The sequence below is a fragment of the Corythoichthys intestinalis genome, chromosome 3 (assembly GCF_030265065.1).
Source record: "Corythoichthys intestinalis isolate RoL2023-P3 chromosome 3, ASM3026506v1, whole genome shotgun sequence".
In the NCBI taxonomy this organism is placed as follows: domain Eukaryota; kingdom Metazoa; phylum Chordata; class Actinopteri; order Syngnathiformes; family Syngnathidae; genus Corythoichthys; species Corythoichthys intestinalis.
The window spans coordinates 14,496,234-14,510,731 of NC_080397.1; the positions used below are offsets into that span (position 1 = coordinate 14,496,234).

The window sequence follows — 14,498 nt, forward strand, 5'->3', positions numbered from 1 at the left end:
TCAAATTTTGGTGAAAACGTTTGAAAACCACAAACATTATTGACTGACCCATAACCAAAGTTTGGCTGCTTTATGAGGGTGACGAATGACTTCACCTAGGTTTATTTTGTGTGTGTATCTATGGCCCCCTTCACACACGCCAAAACATCGGGAAAATCACGGGATTTAAACGTGTCGCCCTTGTATGTGAACGCAATTTTCCGGGTAGCTTGACACAGAGATTACGCGGACATTTCAAGGGTCGCGTCTTAGTATAATGTCCGGGACTTTCCTGGGAAGCGGTGTGCGTTAAATTCCCAGGTCACTGCACAAAGACAGGTGACGTAAATATCATTGCGGGGCAATCGTCACTTCCTCTTTCATCGCAGTAAGACGAAAAACACTAAACAAACATCGCAATTATCAATTTAGCAAGCTGAAAATGGCAAAATTAAACTGAAAACAATGAAACTATATTGCTACGGGATCATAGAACTGAGGAAGAGAGTCAATCGTCCAGCTTTGGAAATGTGTGGTTTATTTAGTTGCGGATGTTAGGGTCCGCTATTGCGGAAACAAGGTTGTACTTCAAAGCACAAAACAACAGAGGGAAGTGTCCAAGGGTCAACGGGGACCAATAATAATAACCTAAGCGGTAGGCAGAGGGCCGACAAGACAACAAAACAAATAGAAGTCAGCGGGTTTCTTCCTTCCCCGGCGGCTTTCGGTCTGGCTCTCCATCGGTTAGAAGCCAGCGACCTTCTTCCTTCCCCGGCGGCTTTTGGGCTGGCTGTCCAGTGGTTAGAAGCCACCATATCAAATACCAGCGCAACGTAGGGGATTTCAAAACAAGGGCGGCAGAGGTGTCGAATGGCGCCCAGCAGGTTAAAATTTCGGCAACCTTCTCTTGGATCGCCTGGGCTTGAATACAGTCTTGATGAGCTTGAATTAGCTGCAGTCACGACGTCGGGCGCACTCCAAGAAACGGCTCTGTAAAAAAAACAAAAAAAAAAACAAAAAACGATTTGACCAACATTGTGACAGCTGATGCCGACCAAAAATGACGTAATGTCCGGGTTATAAAATTGCACCAGCAGCCCTCCCCACACAGAGCACCAGTGGGTAACACAGGACAAGTCTGTGAAGGTGTCCAACCCGCGTCATTCCCAGGATATCTCTACATGAGTGAAAGCAATGACGTAAGTAAATTCCACGTCACCTTACACAGGAATTTCCTGGGATATGTGTGTGAAAAGGGCTTATGGCTCATTTGAATTTCAATGTACTTGCTCTAACATGTGGACATTAGGGACCGGTGTCTATAAAGCCTGAGTTATGCTCCTGCGGCGAAGTGACTATGGCGTCAATGAGCATTCGATAGTTCTGCAGTGAGGGAACGCGTTGCTCTGTAATTCACCGCCAAGCCACTAGAGGGGTGTGGCGTTATGTTTGTACGGTTTTGGGGCATGCTCGTTGACTTCCTTTAGTTTAACTGAGTGTGGCCATTCGATTCCGAACACACACATACTGTACTTCTCTCGGTGGTTCTTCCATTTTTAAAAAAAATTCAATCGCTGGCTGACCTCCAGCCCCGTATTTTCAGCAATCTCCTCCCACGAATTGCTTGCCATTTGGCAATCTTCATAATGTCTTGACGAGACATTGTAGAAGTTGTCATACTTGCTCTTCGTTGGTACTCTCGTCGGCTTGGTCCATTTTTGCGTGTAGAAAAATAATGTTTTGGGAATGGAGGTGATTTCGTGCTGAACCGGAAACAACAGTCTGAGCGGACCAATCATAGTCCATTTCCACCACGTCACACGCGTTGACGCGATGCGAAGTCAGGAAAAAAAAGGAGCCAGAGAGGCTACGGCGTAAGGTTGTAAATCGGGTCTTCCGTGACGACGCAGGTCTGACGCGGAAGCATAACTCGGCCTGAAGGTCCGTGTACCTTTTGGTCATTCGTTTTTCCTTCTAATTTTTGAAAACAAAAAAACAAACAAACAAAAAAAAAACCCAACATAAAACAAGCCCAATTTCGTGTTTTGTTTTTATGTGTGTTTACCAAAATTGAGAAATGAATCGTCTCCCATTTCCTGATTTAAAAACAGGTCATTCAATAACGGAAAATTAGCCTTAATCAGTTTTTCCAATATCATTTTTCGGGCAAATTATTCCATATTCTGTGTCAATGTTTCTCCTTTCTGGCCAAACTATCCCACACTCTGTAACTGTCAATGATACTGATGATGACAATGACAATAAATTCATTCATTCATCATTTAATTGAAGAAGAACAATAAAATACGTATGCCCAATATTTGTTTTCTACCAAGTTCGCATTTACAATGACCCATCACCCAGAAGACAATGTTCTTCTTATAAATTAACATTATGCGGCTGCAGCAGGGTCTTGTCGGCCCCTGGTGCTAATAATTAGCGTAGGTACTCCAGGTCTTTGAACAATGGCTTTGGACGGCTATGTCGTTTAATAGTGAAAATTAGAACAGATGGCTTGACAGAGCCAGTGTCGCTTGAATTGTTTTATTATTTCGAAGTTAGAACAGTAAGAAGTGTGTGTGCTGAGCACTGAAAAAGTGGGCAGGAAAAAAAGAAACCAATATTATATGTGCGAAGCTTTCCTTTTCAAAGAAATTGAAGAAATGACTCAACAAGATTCAGGCTAAAATGCGCAAAAAAGGGAAATCCTTAGCTGACAAAAAGGGCTCAAGCATCATACATCAAGCACTTGTTACCTCTCCCGGTGCTTGTGATTGCACATGACTGCAAACAAGTCAGTGATAAAAATCTGAAGAAAGATGAGACCGATCAGGGCGACTTTAAAGACCATCAATCACGGCCCTGTAAGCTCCAATATTATTAGTTCAAGTAAAGCTGCACTCTTCCGTTTTATGGACATCATAAAGGACTTTGGTGTAGGCGGGGGGCAGCTGAGATGGAGATTCCCTAGTGTTTTAACTAGGACCAGGATGGATGTGTTTGGAAAAGTAGACTCGATGGATGGACAGCGCTAATGTAGTAACTCCAACGGAATTGAAGGAATGTGTCATGGGTGTGTGAGGCCCCACTTACAAGATGTAAAATAAAAGTGCTCAGTGAAAAGGATTCCACTTTGTTTTTGCAGTGTGATATTTCCATGTGTACCCAGCCTGACAACATGTAAAGACCTCAGGGCAAAACAACACACTTTGACATTCCAGTGGTTTGCAACTGTGATTTTTAATGTGATGTTCTACCACATAGGCCTGCATTTTGCAATTTATATTTTGGAAATTTTAACTCATTTGCTGTGGTTTCACTTGCCAACCCAGAGGTGTTTCAGTTGGACTCGAGTCACAGGGCCTCGAGTTGACTCGACTTGACTCATTAGACAATGACTCTAGACTTGAAAAACTTGGATCCCCACCTGATAGTGATCGGCTTGGAACACCTTAATCCTTGTTTATTCCCTGCAGACTATACGGCTTTTTTTTGTTTTTTTTTTTTACATATACAGTGGGGAAAACAAGTATTTGATACACTCACAATGGGAAAACCCATTGGCAGTGGGGAGAACAAGTATTTGATACACTCACAATGGGAAAACCCATTGGGGAGAACAAGTATTTGATACACTCACAATGGGAAAACCCATTGGCAGTGTATCAAATACTTGTTCTCCCCACTGTACTTACATTGTCTGTAAGGTTTCACTTAATGATAAACTTGAGTGCTTTGTAGGTGGGCTGGGGAACAATGGTGATGGCCTTGACTAACCTGTGACTCGACAACCTTTTGACTTGACACAGCTCGTCTTTACAACCTTGTTGTGATGAACGGCAAGCCGTTTATGTGGATCTCAACCAACAGACTCAGAGACCAGAAATAGCTAATAGGTTTATGTGTAATAAAACGTACAATAAAGGAAGCATGCCAAACAGTACGCAAAGTCCAATAGAAAATAGAGCACAAAAAAACAAAATCATCAAAGTAGGATACAACCGGAGGAAATGTTGGAGAGCACGAAGATGAGGGCACACAGCGGTAAGCAAGGTAATCGTCCGACAAAGCTGATGGGCACAGGCGTCCTTAAATACAGTGGGCTCCTACTACGTCTCAAAGACAGTGTGCGCCTTAATGCGTCACAAAGAACAACTGAGAAACACAAACATGTCATAAAGAACAATTGAGAACAAAAACATGACAGCACATGACACTTGCGACTCGGCACGACTCGTCTTTACAACCTTGTGACTCGACTCAGCATGACCTCAAACTGGACTCGACATAAAATTATGACTAGACTCGACTTGACTCGATAAAATCTCATGAATCGACTTGCTCACAATAGGTAAGACTCGGGACTTACTGTGACTCGAATCATAGTGACTCGTGCAATTTTCTGGTAATAGCACTAACCATGACTAGACACATTTTTAAATTTTCATGGCACTGGAAGTGGTTCAGGGTACACAAATGTGTAGGGGAATTCCGCATAATTATGCTTATAATTCAATTTTATTCCAATCGGCCATCCAGAAGCAGAGCACGTTTCAGTTTAAATTTCTGATAATTTATCGTACAAACCACCTCCAATCAATTACGAAACCATACGAAATTATAAAAATGTGAAAGATAGGAAATCAGCTACTACTATGTCAAAATACAAGGGAATTGAACGAAGCGCTTTGGATTTAGCTTTTGGCCGACGTCAGTTTAAAAAAACATGGCATTTGTTTACAAACACAGTGCATCAGCCAATCAGATATTAGGAATTACTTCCATTTAGTCAAAATCCTGTATACATATGCAGACTGGAAAATAGGGACCTATTGGTATACTTTTACACTCGCTGACGATATGGTGTTTGTGTTCCTTAAAATTTATTTAGTTTTTGCCACATACTAGTACCTACCCATTAACAGCGATAGCCATCCGATCCATTTTGCCTGGGATATCGCTGCCAGCCAAATTTGGGTGCCTATCGTTGTTAATGGAAGCCAACACCTCAACTATATATCCTGTCTCTTTAACATTGTTGTGCAAATCAGCCAAAATGACTGTTTTAACCATTCAATGCTTGAAAACTGTCATCTAAACATCTCCTATAAACTCTGTGATGACATGCGTAGATCAACTTAATTATCACTTGTTGTTACCTCTCAAAGGAAATTCTCAACGTTTTCTGATTCATGTATATCCCCCACGACTTTGTGAGGCCATAAAGGCGAGGGTGAAGTCCATCACTGCTTGCTGAATAGCTGCTCTTTGTGCCTCGAAACGTCATTCAGCTGCTGAAAGAACCCCGAGTGCTGCCATCGCATCTATGTGCACTGCCTGATTTAAAAGAGCGCAGTAGTTTAACATATTAGAAATGAGCAGAGAGTATCAACAACACAGCCATCCTTCACCTTGTGTTTCTCTATCCAATCACAGAGGTCTTTGCTTGGTGTGTTGGGCCTGACAGTGGCACACAAGTGAACAAAAGGACCGCAGGGTTTAGGACTGCCCTGGAATGTCAGCGGGTTCACATTTCACATGCAGATGCGTGACCCCGGAGCCCTTTGGAGGGAAGGTGTGCTTTAACCTCACCAAGATGCAGAAGGAGGGAGTAAAGGGGGATCAAGAGGGACTTTAAGGGGGAGCCTGAAACTGGGGGAGGGTGAAGAAATAAGTTTGTACGATGTGCATTTACTCCTCCGATGCTAAAGTTTCCCTACGTGTCTCTGTAGCGCTCCCAAAGCTCTGCTGAATGGTGTTAAAGCTCACTTAAAGAGAAGCGTGATTGCCGATATTCCGAAACGCCGTCTTTCCTTTATGTGTGGTCTGTGATGCGCCCCCTCTTCCCCTACTTGCAAATACATAAAAGCATTAACTTTTTAAGTGCACACTTAGGGTTTTTCCCAAATGGTTGAAAAGGCTCAATGGGAGGGGTTATGTAAGGCAAAAGAACTGTGAGCTCCACAAAAGAAACCAAAGTTACTGTCATATGCTCTCTGTAGGCCCAGCCAGACACAGTTTCAACTCAAGGGCTTCACACTCCTTTAACATATTCTCCTTCCGCGAGCGCGCTGTACCCTTGTTCTCTCGCTCCCACTTTACTTTGTTTCTGATAGCTGGAGCTTCAAAGGCAACGAGACCTTCTGCGAAAGCCTGAAAACTCCATGCACGCTTGTTTGTTTTGACCTCCAAGCCCCTTCCGTAAGCTATGAAGCGCCATTCCCCAAAACATATGAGAGGTAAAAAAAAAAACAGTTTTATTTTTTTTGCTCGCAATTGACAATGACATTTGCACCATAAACACAAATGGTCTGGCTCAGATAACAAATCTGAGAATCTTAGTGCTGTGCTAATCTGTGACCAGCCTTTGTACAAAGGCAGACAAGACGGCTTCTACATTTTCTTTGAAGGCAACATGCATATTAGCTCAAAATTGATAACGAAACACAGATGTCGATATTATCCGATACCGTTTTAAAATGCTTTAGTTGGTCGATATTAATGGATACCCATTAATATCGGACAACAATAGTTAATCTCATTAGAGGTGGGTTGAGTAGCCAAAAATTTCACTCAAGTAAAAGTAGCCATCCAAAAAATGTACTCTAGTACAAGTAAAAAAGTATCCAGTGAAAAGAATACTCAAGTAATGAGTAACATTTTGAGTAACTGCTTAGTTTTGTTTGATTTTTTTTTTAACAATTGTATTTTTTTTCCCTCAGCACAAACTTATCTGTATGAACTGTTGTTATAATGATACTGTACAATAACCCAATACATAACCACATCACGCCAAAGAAAAAAAAAATCATCAAATTAAAGTGGAAAAAAAAAAAAAACCAGTAATGAAGCATTATTCGTCTAAAGAGCAGTGTCCTGCCCTCTAGTGGAGAAAATAGTTCCTAGTTTGAGTAGTAAATACTGTAGTTCCTCCATAGTTACTAATATGAAAAAAAAGGATCATATCTCCGGTTTTCCGTGGTCAATCGGTGGCAAATAAAAACTGGGAGAAAATTTTAATCCGCGATTTCGATTCATGTTGAGGGCAGAGCTCTATGTCAAATACTTTATTTGTTACGGTGCTTTAAAGACGCGTGATTGAACAGGCTTGCGTGATCATAGAACGGCAAGCTTGTGTCTTATTGGTGTAATGGAGCCATGTGATTATTGTTGCAACGTCTCATTGGTGAAATTAGTAGCCCTACTCTTGGCAATAGCATCGCTAGCAAAAAAATAATAAATCTAATGTAGAATAAAGAGGAAAAATGTAACGACTCTTGTGTAGCCCATAGTAGCAGAGTAAGAGTAAGAGTTGCATTTTTTCTTCACAAATCTACGCAAGTAAAAGTAAAAAGTATGGCTTAGTAAAACTACTGTTAGAAGTGCATTTTCTCAAAACGTTACTCCATTAAATGTAATGGAGTACATGTAACACATTGCTACCCACCTCTGAATATCATAAATGAAATTTCCTACAAGCTAAGCAAAATATAATAACGTTTGGATTGAAATATGCAAAATCCATTCCAACACAAATTTTGCCTGCCATTACAATTTGCAAACAGGCATAAAAAACAATATATATATATATTGTGCCATCCATCCGTCCGTCCGTCCGTCCGTCCGTCCGTCCATCCATCCATCCATCCATCCATCATCTACTCCATAATCTGGGGTTGAGTCACGGATTTAGCAGGGAAGCCCAGACTTCCCTCGCCCGAGCTACTTCAACGAGTGTTGTGCCATCACCAAATATTAAGTTAATGTCTGTGCTGTACTGTATACTAAAAGGATAAAATTCCTTCACACAGTGTAAAGATGTCTTTCAAACTAAAATGCCTGACATAAAGGATACCATCTTTCTTAGACAAGAAAACGTTCAAAATTGGTCAATTTCATACCGTTTCCCAAACCAATACTATCAGTCCGTCCCCAAATGGGGATTTTATTTTATTTTATTTATTTTATTTTATTTTATTTTAGTTTAGTTTTTGGAAATGCCTTTTTCCTTTAATGGTTCAATAGATTCATTAAAAAAAAAAAAAGTATTTATTATTTATCTATTTATTTAGGGGGGAAAAAAAAAAAAAAAAAAAAAAAAAAAAGCTCATAGTTTGGGAGTAGGCGGCACAGTGGGCAAGTGGTTAACATGTCCGCCTAACAGTTCTGAGATCAAGCGTTCAATCCATGGCTCCTGCCTTGCTGGGTGAAGTTCCGTGCTTGCGTGTATTTTCTCCGGGTGGGCAGGTTTCCTCCCACTTCCCTAAAATATGCGTGGTAGGCTGATTGAACACTCCAAATTGTCCGTAGGTTTGAGTGTGTGGATGAATGGTTGTCTCCTTGTGCCCTGTGATTGGCTGGCAACTGATTCAAGGTGTACTGGTCGCAGTTAGCTGGGATAGGCTCCAGCACCTTACGTAACCCTCGTGATGAAGTTGAAGGATGAAGGTTCGGGAGTTGTGAGGATTCCACCTGTTATTGCTAGAAACGATACGCTGAAATACATAATATATGATCATTTTAGATGAGGATTTCACCTGTTATTGCTAGACAGGATAAGTTGAAATACAAAACATATGGTCAACATGAGTGGCCAGATGAGTCGGCAATTTTGATCTGCGCTATTCTCTTCCATCCCACTATAGCATATTTGAGTGTTTTTTTTTTTCTTTTAAGGTAAATTGCATCCCATCATTGCAATATAAGGGTCAGAAGGTAAGAGGTTCAAGTTCCAATAAACACAATTGTTTGAGCAAAATGTTCTCACAAATGAAGGGTAATCGAAATAAAAATCAATTCCACTGAATTGATCATCTTTACGCATTTCATTGAAATGGTTAGTTTGGTTCACACAATGAAATCATTTTTATTACATTTTTAACACATGATGTCATCAAAACACCATTAATAGTTACAGGCATTTTCCAATGCACTTATAGAAATGGCCTGCTGAGAGCCATCTACTGTATATTTATCGTATATACTTTAATTGTTTTGTGTGTTTGCCGTCAGCACCGGCGTAAGGATGCTCTGTATTTAGCCCTTATGCCATCTAATAGTTGAGACATCTATAGCATCCACAGGAAGGCCAGGGGGAGCAAGGGAGCAATCCATAGACCTGCGTAGCCATGGCAACTAAACAAGGAATAGGCTAGATGTCAGGCCAGCATGGCTAAATTACCCATTAGAGAAAGCAGGATGGGGAGAAAGGGAATACTGGTCAGGGCACAAGAGGCTAATGGGGAGATAAGATGGCCAACATACTATAGAGGACACACATATAAACTCCAACACGCACACACCTGAACATAGACTATGTCATATAAAGATGCTATTGAACTCTGTAGGGTAACGGTCAATGCACAGACTCATACAAACAAGAAAAAAAAAAGAAAAAAATCATTTGGTTGATGTTTTTCACATACAGAATATGCAATGTAATGGATCTAAAAACTGCACAATTGCCCACAAGAATACAACGGATGTAAAGTGAAGACAAAATGGTTTTAATAAAGCCCCCCTCCTGAAGAGGTTGCTCGTGATTGTGAGGAAGATTTATTTATAGGAAATCTCCCGTGAGATCATCTGCTCTCAGTCTCATATTCATGCATATGTGTGCGTGTGTGTGTGTGTGTGTGTGTGTGTATGCGTATGGGAGAAATATCGCATTATTGCCAAGTTCCTATGTTGTGTGGTACAAAAGAAGACTTTGTGCAGGTATGAACACCCAAATCCACTTTTTTACTCATTCACTGCCATTGAAAATGATAGACATGAAATTCATTTTAACTGGGACGGCTGGCACTGAGAAATACATTGGACAGCAAATCACCATCAATGGCAGCCAATAAGTTAATTTATGAAATAAAATTAAAACTATATAGAGTTCTTATTTTATTACTAATGAATCCCCCTCCAAACCCTGCAAAAAAACAAAACAAAACAAAACAAAAAAATAAAGTGTTATTGAGGGCCGTAACCAGTTTATTTCTTATGGAAATGCCCCAAAATGAACAGGAAGTGACCCCCAAAATGTCAAAAGTTCAAACGGAAGTGACCCAAAATGAATGGGAAGTCATCCAGAAATGCCCTAAATTCAACAGGGAGTGACCTGGAATTAAACCTAAATCAGCAAGTGACCTGAAATGAACAAGAGGTGATCCAGGAATGCCCCAAAATCTACAAGAATTGACCTATAAATATGCCCAAAAAGGAAGTGACTCAAAATCAATAGGAAGCGACCCATAAAGGCCTCAAAATCAACAGGAAGTGACCCAGAAATATCAAAAGTTCTAAAGGAAGTGACCCCAAATGAATGGGAAGTCAACCAGAAGGGCCCCAAAATAAACAGGACGTAACCTAGAATTTAACCTAGATCAGAAAGTGACCAGAAATGTACACCAAATTATCCAGGAATGCCTCCAAATAAACAAGAATTGACCCGTAAATCTGCCCCAATTAAGAGGAAGTGACCCAAAATCAATACGAAATGACCCACAAATGCCCCCCAAACAACAGGAAGTGACCTGGAAATGAACCTAAACCAGAAGGTGACCAGAAATGAATAGGAAGTGATCCGGGAATGCCCCAATATCAATAAGAAGTGACCTAAAATAAACAAGAATTGACCAGTAAATCTGCAAAAATTAGTACAAAGCGAACCGAAATCAATTGTAAACGCTCCAAAAATGCTCCAAAATCAACAGGAAATGACCTGGAATAGCGTACCGCACGAATGCTATTTTTAGACCATGACGTCGCCATCATAACTCGAAAGTGGGTCAACATAGACATACCCTCGCATAAAACCCATCTTATTACTGCTTGTTTTCTGCCGGTAATCTTTCAAAAAAGAACATGCCAAGTAAACACTGCTGCTATGGAACTTGTAGAAATGACTCTAGACATTACGACATATGAAGGATGTTTTCTTCATATGTATCACGAAGCCCAAAAAAGAGAAAAAAATGTGAACAATGGATCAACCTGTACGGATGTCCAAAAGACCAGTTTAACGCCAGCAAGGTGAAGTCATTCACCTTCATATGCAGTAAACATTTTGTTGGAGGCCATGGTCTTACAGATGACAATCCCCAAGTGACTAAAAGCTATGGAACCAAAGGTGGTGAGACGGACACGGGGAACGGAAAGCTGAAGGCTAGAGGAAGAGCGAAGTGAAAGGGGAGGACTGTTAATACAGAGGAGATTGCAAAGGTAGGGAGACATACATTCATAAATATATATAAATACAGTGCCCTCCATAATTATTGGCACCCCTGACACACACGGTCCCAGTTGAAGCCTGGTATCGTGTGCTTTGGTCAGATGAGACCAAGATTGAGCTTTTTGGAACCAAACACCCTAAGTGGGTCTGGCGTGCCACGAAAGATGCGCATGCTGAAAAGCACCTCATACCCACTGTGAAGTATGGGGGTGGGTCAATGATACTGTGAGGCTGTTTTGCTCCCAAAGGCCCTGGGAACCTTTCTAGGGTGCATGGCATCATGAATGCTTGGAAATACCAGGACATTTTAAATCTAAATCTGTTGCCCTCTGCCCGAAAGCTGAAGATGGGTCGTCACTGGGTCTTTCAGCAAGACAATGACCCTAAACATATTGCCAAATCTACACAGAAATGGTTCACCAGACACAAAACCAAGCTCCTCCCATGGCCATCTCAGTCCCCAGACCTTGAATAAATGCACGCATGCATTAAAGGTTGGATTTTTCTCTTTTTTTCCCATTAAGGTCCCATATTATTTTAATTAAAAAAAAATATTAGAAGCTAAAAAACACATGTGAACCAGGGGTGCCAGTAATTATGGAGGACACTGTATATACAGTGCCTTGCAAAAGTATTCGGCCCCCTTGAACCTTGCAACCTTTCGCCACATTTCAGGCTTCAAACATAAAGATATAAAATTTTAATTTTTTGTCAAGAATCAACAACAAGTGGGACACAATCGTGAAGTAGAACAAAATTTATTGGATAATTTAAACTTTTTTCACAAATAAAAAACTGAAAAGTGGGGCGTGCAATATTAATCGGCCTCCTTGCGTTAATACTTTGTATCGCCACCTTTTGCTCCAATTACAGCTGCAAGTCGCTTGGGGTATGTTTCTATCAGTTTTACACATCGAGAGACTGACATTCTTGCCCATTCTTCCTTGCAAAACAGCTCGACCTCAGTGAAGTTGGATGGAGAGTGTTTGTGAACAGCAGTCTTCAGCTCTTTCCACAGATTCTGGATTGGATTCAGGTCTGGACTTTGACTTGGCCATTCTAACACCTGGATACGTTTATTTTTGAACCATTCCATTGTAGATTTGGCTTTATGTTTTGGATCATTGTCCTGTTGGAAGATAAATCTCCGTCCCAGTCTCAGGTCTTGTGCAGATACCAACAGGTTTTCTTCCAGATTGTTCCTGTATTTGGCTGCATCCATCTTCCCGTCAATTTTAACCATCTTCCCTGTCCCTGCTGAAGAAAAGCAGGCCCAAACCATGATGCTGCCACCACCATGTTTGACAGTGGGGATGGTGTGTTCAGGGTGATGAGCTGTGTTGCTTTTATGCCAAACATATCGTTTTGCATTGTGGCCAAAAAGTTCAATTTTGGTTTCATCTGACCAGAGCACCTTCTTCCACATGTTTGGTGTGTCTCCCAGGTGGCTTGTGGCAAACTTTAAACGAGACTTTTTATGGATATCTTTGAGAAATGGCTTTCTTCTTGCCACTCTTCCATAAAGGCCAGATTTGTGCAGTGTACGACTGATTGTTGTCCTATGGACAGACTCTCCCACCTCAGCTGTAGATCTCTGCAGTTCATCCAGAGTGATCATGGGCCTCTTGGCTGCATCTCTGATCAGTTTTCTCCTTGTTTGAGAAGAAAGTTTGGAAGGACGGCCGGGTCTTGGTAGATTTGCGGTGGTCTGATGCTCCTTCCATTTCAATATGATGGCTTGCACAGTGCTCCTTGAGATGTTTAAAGCTTGGGAAATCTTTTTGTATCCAAATCCGGCTTTAAACTTCTCCACAGCAGTATCTCGGACCTGCCTGGTGTGTTCCTAGGTTTTCATAATGCTCTCTGCACTTTAAACAGAACCCTGAGACTATCACAGAGCAGGTGCATTTATACGGAGACTTGATTACACACAGGTGGATTCTATTTATCATCATCAGTCATTTAGGACAACATTGGATCATTCAGAGATCCTCACTGAACTTCTGGAGTGAGTTTGCTGCACTGAAAGTAAAGGGGCCGAATAATATTGCACGCCCCACTTTTCAGTTTTTTATTTGTTAAAAAAGTTTAAATTATCCAATAAATGTTGTTCCACTTCACGATTGTGTCCCACTTGTTGTTGATTCTTGACAAAAATATTAAATTTCTTATCTTTATGTTTGAAGCCTGAAATGTGGCGAAAGGTTGCAAGATTCAAGGGGGCCAAATACTTTTGCAAGGCACTGTATATACTGTATAGTAGGCCTATTTTTCTGAAATACTGATATTTAAATAAATTAGCCATGTTTTAGCCAGATTTACCTTTTCTGTTGTACGGAAACAACCTTAGTAAGGGGGAAGTGTAAATAAATGATTGAAAAATAATGAATAAATGAAAAGTATTCGTTCTCCGTCACTGAGTAGCATTTGTGATCGCTACACAAAAGTAGCAATGTAAATTACCCCCAAGAACGGTCAGAGACGTAAGACAATCAGAGGATATAATATATAAGACATCGAGGGCATAGGGCACAGGGCAAAGGATAGATTGTTGAAACAGGAGAATGTCATTTTCAGTGGCGTAAGGCAATGCACACAAGGAAAAGGTGTCGATAAAAAACCCTGTGTTTTTCAGCCCTCGACACTCAAGCCATCTCTTTAACTCAACGTTTGTATGTTGTTTCACATCTTTACCAGTGAATTTGTCACCAGGGACATCATTTTGGTAGGTACAGAATTCGTAGGTTTAGCTCAGGAGCTTGACCCGCCTAGCAACAATTGCTAACGTCATGAATATTAATGAGCAAGAGTGACATGTTGCGTGCCGTACGCCATTGAATCTAAATCAGAAAGTGACAAGAAATGAATATGAAGTGATTCAGGAATGCCCTGAAATCAACAGGAAGTGACCTAAAATAAAAAAATATTGACCTGTAAACCTGCCAAAATTAACAAGAAGTGACCAAGTCTCAAAAGGCAACGACCCATAAATCCTCCCAAATCAGCAGGAAGTGGCTCACAGGTGTTTACTAACTTGGAACAAATCATCGAAATTTAATTTCTCCACAGATTTCCTAGTTATTTTTTTATTAAGATTTTATTAATTTATGAACGTATTTATAAAAAAAAAAAAAAAAAAATTAACCATGAAAAAAAAGTTTTTTTTCTTTCTAACCTGTCCTGTTCAGCTGCCTAGACACTGAGAATAGGAATCTCTTTGTCCTTATGCTCTGAACAGGAGTTCATAATAACAATTATGTAATAATAATTCGGCCTTTCAGTACTATTGGCGATG

General features: G+C 40.7%; 1 long non-coding RNA gene across 1 annotated transcript; it reads right to left on the minus strand.

The window, feature by feature from the left end:
* Window positions 1–521: 521 nt before the first annotated feature.
* On the minus strand, window positions 522–5,530 carry LOC130913912 (uncharacterized). Its single transcript, XR_009062827.1, has 3 exons — window positions 5,391–5,530; window positions 5,139–5,316; window positions 522–969 (listed from the first exon to the last, which is right to left on the minus strand). It is a non-coding gene; the product is annotated as an uncharacterized LOC130913912 (long non-coding RNA).
* Between the last annotated feature and the right edge of the window lie 8,968 nt (window positions 5,531–14,498).